This window comes from Eutrigla gurnardus, assembly GCF_963514095.1.
Source record: "Eutrigla gurnardus genome assembly, chromosome: 21".
NCBI classification, from domain to species: Eukaryota; Metazoa; Chordata; class Actinopteri; order Perciformes; family Triglidae; genus Eutrigla; species Eutrigla gurnardus.
In genome coordinates, this window is record NC_139932.1 from 11,363,255 (window position 1) to 11,377,200 (window position 13,946).

The following is a 13,946-nucleotide window of genomic DNA, read 5'->3' on the forward strand; positions in this document are numbered from 1 at the left end:
CGTCGCACCGCCTACTGTTTGCTTCTTGCCAAACCTCTAGTCTGCCATACAATGACCCTCCATGGTCCAAAGACATCCAAACCTACAAAGGAGAAAGGTACGTCGGTACTGTAGGGGTCTACAGGTAGATCAGACGTCCTTTGACTCTCTATTTTCCTATGTAGTCTTCAAAGTCGCCCAGTCCGGAGAGGGTCAGAAGTATCAATACAAGGGCTTTGTTAGGAATGGCTTTTTCTTCTCTGGTGCATTCTGATCCCTCTGTGAAGGCACACTGTGCATATAATGGACAATGATGGACCTCGCTTGATCCAAGTTCCTTGAGAAAGGGGCTTTGAAGGATGTGCCAACCCATGCACAGCTCCTTACTTTGGGCCTGGCTGAGAGAGATGGGGGTTTATTGGCATGGTGTCTTGATCTGATCAAGCTCTTTCTATAAGTTTCTACACAGTTTCTATTCACTGTACTTCTCTTCTGGTAGAGAAGTCCCAGAGGGTCAAGCCTTGTGCCACCAACACTTGGATGGTGAACACGTTCTGAGAGGTCCCAACTCATTCCTAGACTTCTCTGCATGGGAGGGAGGTCAATGGAGAGATCCAGGTGCCCAACGCCACCCTTATTTGTCCAGGTTTTTGAGGATGATCCACACTGAAGTTAGGCTTGGTATCAGCACTCTTCATCTGGTTGTAAAGGTGTACCCACTTCAGCATGTGCATTCTCAAAAACCTTATTCACAAATTCCTTCCTTTCTGGATATTCCCTGATCAAGATTATTACAGAGACGTTGTCATGGGCTACAGAAAGGGCGTGGAGCAAGTTGTGTTTGACTCATCCTGAAGGAACTCTCTTGCCATAACCTTCAGGAAGGCAAGATCTTCCACAGAAGGAGCTTTTTTGTGGCCATCTTTTTTGACATGGAAAGCGGACTCTCCTTTGCTAGAGCAGGAACAAATAACCACCCTCCTGTTCCCTCTTAGCACCGGGGGCAACTAGAGAGTGGGCGCTATGCTTCCTCAACGACATCATTGGTCAGGACGGTGTAATCAGCTGTTAGTGCCGTGTGGAGCTGGTTAACATGCACAGCACCATAAGCACAAAGAAGCTTGGATAATAATACACACAGAGGGAGAGCAACTTCATTCTCTGCTCAGGAAGATATTACTCCACTATATCTTTACATTGCAAGTAGTTGATTAGGGCCTATTGCAAAAGAGCCTTCAACTAGACAGACAGATGATAGTCAAAGAATGATAGATATATCTGGCTATGAATATAGCTTGCTGAAAGCCTTTAACAGGACAGGCTACATGGGAAATAATAGTGCATACCACAAAAAAACATGGCTTAACCTAACCAGTAAAATATACACAAGCAACAATGAACACAGCGCAAATGTAGGCATCTTATAAAAACTGTACTTACAGACAATGCTTACGGATGTGATTCCAAAATATGATGGCTGTAGATGCTTACTGCAGAGTTCCACATTGTTCTTCCTACCCAGGAGTGCAAGGAAACAAAATGGCCTCCAGCAGGGTTCAAAGGGCAAGCAATAAGGCCCGTATTATCAAAACTCTGCACCACCCAGTGGTTGCAAAATGAACTCAGGTCAGAACCAGGTACAATGTTGAACCAGGTATTTTTTCAGGGGCTGGTGGAGACCAAAACAGAGCAAACAGTGAATATTGGGCTGACATTTGCCAGATGGCAACAATAATGTGCATTTTTCCTGTTTGCTCAATGTGCAAGCAAGTAATAACATCATTAATTGTATGTATTGGGACTGAGTGTGTCTATCAATTCCTTTTGGTTGTATTTTGTTCAGCAATTTAATATGAATGATTTTGGCGTTGGCTTGGATTTGGTCAAAAGAGACATACATGTTATCTTCGACCTTGATATTCACAACCAGATCTTCCCTTTTTGAGGAATGACACATTTCTGTTCGTTTTGCCCAATAATGATATGGTTGACCACAAAACCCTTAACTTCCACAGTCTCCTCTACAGGACCCCCACCTTCCCTGCCGTGACAGACAGGGCCATGATTACATCATAAGCTGCCTGAACCTCCTCTGCTTTAAAGCCTGGGATTTGCTAGCCGGGTCCTTCTGTTGCAGAGCAGAACAGAGAGAGAAGCGTTCAGGCCTTAATCTATCAGGCGTCAGTGTATATCCCGCTCTTCCTCCAGATTAAAGCTGAAGCAGGTTGCATCCACACAGATGAAAAGATCCTATATTTCTTTTTATCTTCGATTCGCTCTCCTGTCATTTTAAGATCGGGCCCGTCTGTGAGCTGGAAAACACTCAAGGGTATGTTGTGTGTCTTTGTTGGCAAGAGAGAACATTGTGTAATGTTTAAGTCACTGTCGGTGCATCGCACGCATGCGCATCAAACTGTCACTGCAGATTAAGAAGACCTTATTAGCATGCTTTCTTGGAAAAAGGCCTACACCTCCTGCTACCTAAGCCTCTCCCTCCATCCCTCTCTTTCTGCACCATCCACTCAGCTGCACTTACACAAAGTGCATCGAAACCTTTCAACTATCATTAAAGCTGAACTTAAGTGAGTTATGAAATGGCACAAGTTCAAAACGGACCGAACTTGTCTCAAAGTGATGCTGTCAGCTGGAGTCAACTCCAGTCGTAAGAACCTTGTAAATCGAATTATTATAAATGTTTAAATACAATTTTTTTATGTATTTGAATAAATTATTATTTTGATGTAACGGTATAACATAACAATGCTTTTTAAGTGAATGATAAACCTTTTTTTCCTCATTTCAAAGTATGAACTCCAGATTGTATTTGTAAAATGGACTAAATGAGTAAAGGTATGTTGTTTTTTAAAAGGGAAGTCCATGTTGACAAAGAGATAATAACTATGCAATATATTTTTCCCCTCCTGTTCGTATTTTTAAGATTAAACTGGAGTTGAACCTATTTACAAAGATTTCACAATAAATCCACAACAGATATTGCAATGACATCAACTTAACCTCTGTTTTTATGATAAATAATCTAAATCAAGATCATTTATAATTTTTAAATTCCAAATATGCTGTATATTTTCTCTTTGATTTTTTTTTAAATGATTAAATGATAGAATTTAGAGTCCTAAAACTCCACGGAGTCATTTTTTTAAATGTTATGGCTGAATACATATTTGATTTACTTCACATGAGCCAAGGCCCTATCTAGGCCTCAGAGCCTGCACTGCATTGCATGTGACACCGTTACAAGTTACATCATCGCGCTGCACACTGCAGTGCACTCTTCCAATCATCACATAAATCTGACTGACTTTGAACCTGATTGGATGCCATTAAAACCATCCAATCTGGGCGGTCGGGGCTGCAGCGTGAGTGCTCGCGCTCCGTCCTGGGGGCAATATGTTTAGTGGTGGAAGATCACTGGGCAGAGGGAAGGCAGCGCTTATTGATCCTCCACAGCCGGTGGACAAGCCTGTATCGAAGGCCTCAGTGGCCCGCTCCACAGGGGGCACCGCAGGGTGAGACGGGTAGGGGTTGGTCATTCTTGTTGCCTGGAGTCGTGCAGGCAGACTCTAGGGCAGAGCTTTAATCTCCACTAATCGTTTCTTAATACGTGCCTCCCAGGCCCTACACCCCCGCACACATGCGTACACACACACACACACACACACACACACACGGTCCAAGCCTACACTTGCTCTGACAAGAGATAATCTCCCACCCCTCGTCCCGAGCATAGGGCCTTTAAATAAAGAAACATCCTTCTCATCCAAGGAAATGAACTCTGTGACGTGTAAAATTGAAATGATGTTCCTTAAAGATGTATAATTTCAACAACCATTCCCATAATACAATCCGCCTTCTGTTGACCCATGTCTCACCCACTGGAGGATATCAGTAAAAATGCAGAAATCACTGTCATTTTAAAATAAGAAACCAACAAAACCCATCATCAGGGCCTATTGATCTTTTGGGCCTAATGCAGTTCCCCCCCGAAGCCTGAGCATCAGCAGACATGTTGTTGATGAAGCGTCTTCCCCCCCCCCCCCCCCCCCCGTAATGTAGTCCGACAGTCTAATAATGGCATCCTCACCTTCCCAACTCACACCTCTGTCCACCTCCAGCCCAGACACTGCGTAAGAACGATGCTAATCCCATTTCGCTAATGCTCTGCAGACTGCATTAGAACACAGGAGAAGCACTGTCTCAGCCCGACTCGACCCACCCAGGAAACGGTGTGTGTGCGTTCGTGCGTGTGTGTGTGTGTGTGTGTGTGTGAGAGCGAGATGGAGAAAGGGGCCAGGGGGGCTGTGGGATAGAGGGGGCTCTGAAAAATGCGGTGTAATCTGAGCCGCTCGGCCCATCTGGAGAAGGCCTGCATTGACAAGGGTTATCCCACAATGCACTTTGCTGCAGAGAAGATCGTTAGAGTGGAGTCCGACACGGATAAGTCTTTTTTTAAAAAGTGTTTATTTGCATTACAGATAAAATAATTAGTATGATTAAAAAAAACAACAACAATGTATTATTTCGGAGATAAAATCAGCAGGTGCACACACACACACACACACACACACACACAGAGAACAAACAGTTCACTTGTTATATTTATGTGGTTTTAAGGAAGGCGGTTACACGTACACACTACACATCCTATGTGCCCAATATGTTCTGTAACGCGAGACGCGACCACAGCTAACCTGAATCAGTTGTCCGGTGTGCGGCAGCTTGAGCTAAACTCTTTTATGTTGGCTCGTCTGTGTATCGCAACCACTTACCCCGCGCTCTTTTTTTTGTCAAAAGGCGGAAGAGCCTCGGCACAGGTCGGATGACGACGTCCACGTAGATCGAATATAGCTAGCCTGCGGGCATACTGGTGACAATACAAGCCATATTAGCCAAAGCTGAAGTGTAGGCTATAAAGCAGGATTTATGCAAAGGCAGATAAAGAGGCTTTAATCCCCAGATCCCCCTGTCACCTACATTAGCAGACCCTGACCCAGATCTATGGAGCTCAGTATGTACACAGTGGCGGATATTTTTTTTTTTATAGCCATACCATCAATGGACTGTTACAGCAAACCCATACCGGCATCTGAGAAAAGACTGGCTCGCTCTCTCCGCCCTTTCTCGTTTGGGAAGGGAGGAGGGGAAAAAGGCCGCATTGAAAGAGAAGGGTAAGATGACACCGCACCGTTTGCCAATTATGCCACGGAGCTAAGAGAGGAACCCCCCTGATGGCCGGCTGAATAGCTGAACCTCTGTACGCGGAGTCGAACCAGCGAGTGCCTCGAGCTGCGGAGCCGCGCACTCACTTCATCTAACGTTGCATCTCAAATCTGTAGACAAGGCTGTTGAACAGAGGAATCCATTATCATTGGACTGCAAGCCAGTTTCTGCCATTAAATGCATGTAGCAACGCATGATATGTTCCCAATGCTCAAGGCGATGAATCAGATTGGTTGTTTTGTCCAAAACCCAGATATTGAAATGCCAATAACACAGATAATAGTAGCAAATGCTCACAGTTGATCACAATCATCTGAGGAAGGGATTTCGGAGGTGCCGATAGACGTTTTTGCATCGTAAACTGTTTAAAAAAAATGCCTTAAATGAATTTTGGACTCCAGTCCTTATTTTATTTCTTGATTTAAACAATATGTTACAATAAGACACCAAAATACAGCATAATTCCTCCTCGCAGCATCAGATAATGTCTTTTTTTTTAACCTGGATTCACCTCCGTCGGGGTTCGACCCAGGTCTGTTTCATTCCACGCCCTGACCGCTGTGCAGACTGTCCTTCAAAGAGTCACTGGAGCTTTGAGGCCGGGGTGTGTAGGGGAGGAACATGAGTCTCACCCCACCCTTCACCACCGTCAGCCACTCACTCACTCAATACAATGTCCTTAAGATGTCTCTCCACTTGGGTTTTGTCTCTGCATTTTCTTTTTTTAAGCTGCTGGACGCTCTCAAGCAGTAGTTGGCAAGTCTAGAACCACCGGATCCATCTACCTCACCAGTGTGAGTTCTACCATTGCCAAACACCACCAGAGAGCCGCTGGGACCTCTTCAGACCCACGGGAGCCCAGAACATGGATTCTCTGGATGCGGCTCAGATTGATATGAGGAAGATGAGATGGCATTAATGTGAAAGTGCTTAGCAAAGAAGAGTTACCTTTATAAAATAAACAGAGGGTCAGGAACAAGGGGGGGAATCAACTGAATTGCCTCACACGATAACCGAACAAACATATGCTTATACAGAGAAGATTCCAGTCCACGATTGTGATGCAAAAGCGATGGGTGTCTGTCTCGTCCTATATTGGCACTACACATAATTGCTCAAAGTATATATACAGAAGCAAAAATGTGCTAGTGCCAAAATGGGCAAAGAAGAGGAGTGGCTGCGTCCGAATGCGAGCAGCTGCTTCTACGGAAGGCACATCAGGACAGAGAGAGAGAGAGAGAACGCAACCCGGCTCACGCAACCGCACCAGAGCCATTACATCACATTCACCCCACCCGCCAACACGGGAGGAGGGGAGGCGCCGACGACGGGGAGCCGCTGTGGGACGGGCGTCATCAAGTGGTTCTTTCTCTGCTCTGTTTATGGCCCTATGGTAATTCACTGATAGTGAGCTCTCACAGTGAATTCTACCAGTGCCATACACAGAACAGGAGTCGTTATCACCCTGATGCCTCGGCTCGGGAAGGAGGGTTCAGCCCAGCGAAGCAACGCTATGCAAACTAGACGAGGAGAGCGGAAGGCCTGGAGAGAGAAAGTGAGAGAAGGAGGGAGAGAGGCAGAGAGGAAGCGGTGTGAAACGGGAAGGGGAGCATCCACGACCTTTCGATAGGCGAGACGTGCTGCACTGCGGTGCAGTAACAAGTCAAAGGCTAGTGTCTCAATGCGGGCGACTAAATATACGTGCAGCCAATCGTGGGAGGGTAAACATCCTCATCCCGTCGCTCGCCGTTAATCACCTGCACTGCCGTCTTTAGATTTCTAGGAAAGGGGAGTTAAGGTCAACAGCTGATGAAACTCCATTCGCCATTACATGTTCGAGTCGTCGCTTACGACATGGATTCCAACGTGGCGTGCAACTGATGAAGTGCATTTAAATGGACTGACATGAACTACTGCTATTTTAAGTCTCAATGAGGAGACAAACACTGCAGGACAAACATAAGGCTGGTACGGAGGGTAATCTCTCCTCCCTCCCCCCCCCCTTCAACTTGTCCAAAGGGTGACACCCCGAACTTGACCTCTTAATTAGCTCTGCAGATTAGCGTTGTAACATTGTCCCAATGAACGACGGAGACGTGCTGCCACCTCCTACACAGCAGGTCGGCGTTGGGCCTTTGTAAATCTTTGCCGGTCATAACGGAGGAGGGAAAATCCTAATTTGACATTTTTGCTCTGTTAAAGCCAGGTTGTGATTTGGCATGACGTCTTAGAGACTTACAGCCAGCCAGTTTTTTCTCTCATGTACAAATCCCAGAAAATGGCTGCCATTGGAGTCAGATTGCAGCGAGTAGACTAACGCAACGTTCTCTCTCCATTCAGCTCAACGCGAACGGCTCAGTGTGAATATTAAATCCACACAAATGATGATACCCAATACTGCGGCGGAGTGATAACCTTCAGTCCATCTCCTGACCTTGGCGTGTGTTGTCAAAAAAAAAAAAAAAGCGTTGCTATGCCGCAGATAATCCGAATGGGAGAGACCGACCGCCCTCGGACGCCCCACCCTTTGCCCAGGCCATTAGCTCCCTCAGCCTGGACCCTGCAGTGCACGGAGCTCCCATTGATCCCAGCGATCAAACCATGTACTAAGTGATTTCTCAGACGCCCAAATGGCTCCCCGAGCAAGACTCCCATTGCCATTTCCTGGAGAAATCAATATCGCTGAAAAGCCAAGTGAAAAAAGAACCTGTGTCCTTTAAAGCTGTTGGTTTGGCGTTTTCCACGTAGAGCTTCATGAGATTCGAGAAATCTATAATCACACGAGTCTCTTTGAACGTCGGCAGGAGCGTGGATGAAAAAAAAAAACCTGAATGATTTGCACGTCACAGGGACACAATTGAGTTCAAGAGATTCTATTAATATTATTTAAACGTATGTTTGTAGACCTATTATCTATTTCTCATCCTTCTGTAAATATTCAGCTTGTTTGTTCCTGTTGTTTCATGTTGTCATCGAGGCCAGCTGTTAAAATACACAGCCCATCTGCATTAGCCTGCATGAAAAGGAACCGCCCTTTTTTTTTTTTTATTATCACTGATAATTCATGTGAAATCTGTATTTTTTTTAAGGTTTGTTCAGGGAATGTGTAGCTTCTCTTCACACTGTTAAGAACTCCTAATTTCCTACATTCCTCCTTATTGATAGGAATCCCATATTAAAAGGATTCTGCACAAACTCTCATCAAAATGTCACATCAGATTATACAGTGACTGCTGAAAAAAAACGCATCTATGGCGACGTTTAGGCATCTTTTTTTCTCCTCATTATTAAGCAGCACTTGAATTGACTGAGTGAGATGTTCACATCGCATGGCAGCGGAGCGCCTTTTGTCTCAACGCCGTTAATTTAACCCCAGAGCGGCTCCAAAGCCCCTCCACTTAATCGCATTTGTCTGAATCGGGAGTAAAGTCCTCAACTTCACGGTTATTTCAGGAGGATTTAGCGCTCCTCTAAGTCCCGCAACAAGACGCAGACGCGCTGACAGTCATGCAACCTGCGGGGTTTTCAACATACGCGCGGTTTTAAAAGAAATGGGCCGAGAACAAGTGGAGAAAATACAAAATAATTTATTCCGATGCGAGTTTATTCTACTGCACTTACTTTTTAGTTGTAACTCTTAAATTTGGCAATATTCTTATTGAAGAAGCTGCAGTTTTATTCTAGGAGTTAATGTGATTTGTAATTTTTAATTATGATATATTTTCCAATTCCATCCTGACCATCTTCTGCGCGTTAAAGTGGACAGGATATCCACATTAACCCAGAGGAGCAGGTACACCGGGGTTTATTACGGTAGGTGGAAAAAAAGAAGCAGGTGCAATGTGATCAAGACGTACCAGCAACGAAATATATATTTCCCATTATTATTATTATTATGAAACATATTCTAAAAAGGGACGATATGATACGATATCGTTTAATTTAAAAACGTTGTGTTACGACATTTTAATTGTTTTCCCCCCTTTTTTCGGACTATTTGTGGGTCAAGCCAGAATCTGGTAATACACATTATTTAATTAATCTCTGATTCTGAATTAACCCAAAATAAAAACCTACAGATCTGTGGATTATTTCCAGGATGAATGCGCATCGAGTGTTAATCACAGCAACATCTCCTTTTTTCTCCCTCTATTTTTCCAAGTTAAAAGGCCTTTGTTTAAAAAGAAATATCATCGATTATATTCTATTCGTTGATTCTAAACTAGAAACCGGATTACTAGGATCTGGGGGGTAAAAGTGTAAAACATCAAATGTACTTCATACCTTGCTCCGAGTCCATCGTCGTGCGTCACACCTGAAGCTACAAACTGCACTGGAGTCGAAGCCAGCAGACATTTTTTTAGTCCTTAACCTACTATTCTGATCATTTAAAGGAGTTCCACTATTGAAGGCGACGCAAGCCTCGGGTCCGCGTCGCCCGCAGCAGGACTGCAGAATTACAATGAAACAAAAGAAATCCAAGCGGCGTCCTGAACTTCCTGAGTATCAAATGTCAAGTTGAGCCCTGCGCTCCTCTCCTCTCCTCTCCTCTCTCCCTCTCTCCTGCTGCTTCTCCCCCACCCTCTCTCTCTCTCTCTCTCTCTCCAAACTCTGCCTCCTCCCTTTTTTTTTTACCTGCGCGTGCAGGCTGCACTCTGGCAGACAGAAAGGTGCCCCGCGCACCTTTTTAAAGGCGCAGACGCACAAAGGTGCGAGCTGGTTCCAGAGCCTAAAACATTAAAAATCTTCATTAAAAAAAAATAAAAAATTAACAGCTGTGTAAACGACGTGCTGCGTTCAAGGCCTCGGCTACATTTACTCTATTTAAGGTGGATCTCTCTGGAGGAGAGCAGCGCGCGTTTTAACCCCGGGCACCGAAGCAGTCTGAGCGGATGAGGATTGGGTTTTTTTTTTTTTTTTTTTTTGTCTCTCCGGATTAAACGATTTCCTGACGAATAATTTGGACCAACCCCCTGTTTAGAATGTCCCAACCCGGGAAAAGAGACATATTCTCTTGCTGGAACAACCAGATTAATATATTTATATTTATATTTTATTGTCATACTTAGTTTTTAACATAATAATGTATAGTCAGGAGGATACAAAAATTTTAAATAGCCTTTTCATGCTTTTCCCATAATATGGATGCACACATGTAACATTGGATTTTACTGATCCCCACTGTACATTTTTATATTTGAATCCTAACATGTTTTCCTCTTCATATATTTACTACTGCAATTTAAAATGTATATAATAAACTCCCACACAGGCCTGATTCTTTACATTTTGTATTAATACCCTAAAAGGCCTTTGTGTGCAGCAGAGAGGCCTGCAGGCCTTTGGTTTATCTGTAGGTCAACAATTTACCCAAACAACGAGAAAATACCTAAAATACACGTTAACCTGTTTATTTTGTGTTATTAACTGCATTCTGCTATCCTAGGCCTCTGGTTGCCCGTTGCTTGTCCCGATATTAAAGCGAGCACACATCAGATCAGCCTCCCAGCCCCCCATCCTGGGATTAGTTGTAGTCGGCTGATGCTGTTGAGGCTGCAGTTCTCGGGTGGAGATGCTGCAGGATCAAATGACCACGTACAGATGGCTAATGATGATCACACGCTGCATTTAAAGCCGACACACCCTATAGCAGACTCCAACAGAGTGCCGTTGCCACATCATATATATTTGTGAGTTGGTTCTATTTTCTCTCTCTTAAATAAAACACCTCTCCAGTCCAAACCATACAACCTGACGTAGGAGGCCCGATGTCCTAGCAGGCAGCAGCGGCGGCTCTTCTTGGCCTTCAGGGGCCTCCGTTGCTCTTCATCCCCAGATTAGAGCTGCAGGCCATCAGAGGGGCCCCCGCTGAAGTGAGAGACCGAGGTATGCCCCTTAATATATGAGGGCTCCTCTACTACTGCCGGACAGAGTCCGTTTACCTGCTGTTGATAATTAGGCAGATAACTAGGTGGACAAAACTCGTCTAATATTTAGAGGTGATGGGGCTGGGTTTGGTTACACTCCTTTTCAGGGTGAAATCAATCCGCGGTGAGTCGCCCCTTTGCCCGCTCAGCGTGGAGGAGCCCGGGGCGGGGGGCGAAGCCTCTCCGCGCCCTGACGTGGTTTCCACCTGGAAAGGCTGAAACCGGAGCCGCGGATCATCTGTGCGAGAGGGAGATGAGTAGCCGCGGATGAATATTTAAAAAGGCTCATTTGGTTCTCTGCTTGCGTGCGTGTGCCGGGTCCAGGTGAAACAGGTGCCAGCGGAGGGATCGGATGGACGCGCGTGTGCGTTTGTGCCGCCGCCCGTCTCCCGCGAAGGGATCCGGGCCACATGATAGGACGCAGGATGAAATAATAATGCGGCAGTGATCGGTCTGCTGCTCCAAAAGAAAGAGGAAAAAAAAAACCGAAAAGGCAACAATAAGGATCATGTTATTACTGAGGATGCGAGGCAGCGCTCCAGGTAGATGTTTCATTATAAATACTCAAAAATAGCAGGAAAATATCTAAAATAATTTATAAAAAATACCGCATCCAGTCATTTTTCAGTCAATTTATTTTAAATATCGGGCCCACAAGGCATATCAAATCAGAAAGGGTAAGAATGATTAGGCCTACTAATTTCTGTGTGTGTGTTTGGGAGGAAATGTTGTTTCTCTCCTGATATGAATTTCTATTTTAGCTCCAACTGGCGTTACTGCTGCAGGGGCTTACTGACCGGGGATTATTTACTGCACTCAGCACGTGCAGCATTACTCTGGGAAAATACAACAAGATGACAGGAGAAATAAGGTCATGAAATAAGGCCAACAATAATACTGACAACTGGCTGTTTACAGGGATGCTTCATATAGAATTTTGTTCATAATGACATGTTTTTTTTAATGTTGAGAACGGATATTTTCCCCTGTATATCTTTCTGTCACACACACACACACACACCCTCCCAGTGGGTCCACACGAACCAGTACAGGGATCTACACCAGTGTCTGCCCATGCAAAGGAGTGGACGGGTGGGTGTTAGCAGCGGTGGTGGGTGGGGGGCATGTTAATCAGTGGGTCATCTATTAGTAAAGACCCAGGGATCATTGTAATGCTTGCTGCTGCACCGCCCTCCCCCGTCCTCCCCCACCCTCCCCCACCGTGCCAAGTGAAACAGAGCTTGTAACCCGAGAGAGCCCACTGGCTGCCACCCTTCCCCAGCTGGAGAAACCCAACTAGCAGCCTGCATGCTGGTGGTGGTTCATCCAGATTGGTTGACGGCCTGTCAGCTCACCAGCAGCAGGGCGGGTTGGGGGGGGGGGGGGGGGGGGGGGGTGAAGAGGAATATTAGGTATCTTTGGTCATATTCGTCTACACCACATGTTAATTATGATTACAACATGCATTCGTCATAACACAAGGCATGATGGGAAATGTTTTGTAAGCATGGCCGAGTATAACCTGAACTAACTGGGGGCCTTCATTAAAGAATGTACGCATGCGATAGATTCACTGCTAAAAGCTTTGCCACGAAAAACACCGCAGTCAACGGTGATTGATCATAACTCACAGCAGACAGCCCCCGAGCCTAATGTGGAGCCTAGGGCCGTCGTAATGCCTTAAAAGGCCACAGCGGCACAGGTCACCTGACCACCCTGCTCAGCCAGGACCAATCAGGCGGCAGGCATTACATCATGGAGGCCCATGGTTTCGTCTTGACCAACGCACTGCGGATAAAACAGAAGCTTTAAATATTTCATTGAGGATCTCAGGTTGCTGGACTTCTGGAGGTCAGGACTGTGAAGAGAGATCAGCCTCGTCCTCTCCTCCCTCCCTCCCTCCCTCCCTCTCCTCCCTCCATCCTCCTACTGTTTGATGGAGGAGAAGGGGGACAACTAGAGGGCTGTTTTTTTTACAGCTAAAAGAACAATAGTCTGCAAACCAGGGGACTGAAATGAAGTCAACTGACAGTGAGGTTGTCCCAACATGCTGCTCTGACCTCCTCGGATGTCATCCGTTAAACAGGAAAAGGTCACCAAAGGCATCGCCAAGTTGGCGCCTCGTAACCGCAGGCGCCAAGCGTTCCCACCACTCGTACACCCAGTTCAAGGTGGAGTCTGGGATCACTGGGACCTCAAACTCTGCATTAGAATCCCGGGAGGGGGTGTGGAGTTTGTAAGACGAGGGCTTTAAATGACACGTTTACGTCATTGAGTTGCATTATGGGGATTGTAGGAAACATGGTTTTTGAAGCTCGACTAACACTAGATGTTGAAAGACAAGATCAGCAGCCTTGTGTTCCGTCTCTCCTGGCTCCACTTATGGATATACAATGCTAAATTGTTGTAGTGCTCCTTTAATTTGTGCCCACAGCATGGTGATTCATGGTGAGTAAATACCCGAACACCTCACAGACATTCCTGGCCCGAGATCAGGATCCTCTAGGGCTCGGATCTGGACAGGCTGGAGCTTGTGGCCGAGCACAGGAAGTCCAGTACGGAGAAAGTATGGACACCTAATAAACTAAATCAATCCAGCTTCTTATTAGAGCACGCATCTCACAGCATTCAGTCTAGGGCTGTTGTAGTGACTCTATAACGTTTTCTTTGTATATTTTCTAGCCCTTTTTGAGTATAAGTAGAAAATAGTAATAGTAGAAAAAGGAAAAAGGAAGGTCATATGGACCAGGCACACTTCAGTACCCAACGCAGCGCAAAAAGCACATCAAAGAAATATCAAAC

General features: G+C 45.5%; 1 protein-coding gene across 1 annotated transcript in view; it reads left to right on the forward strand.

Moving 5' to 3' along the window:
• Positions 1 to 13,946, forward strand: part of plxna4 (plexin A4) — a 341,055-nt gene that overhangs the window by 296,157 nt on the left and 30,952 nt on the right. The gene's annotated exons all lie outside the window — the stretch shown is intronic.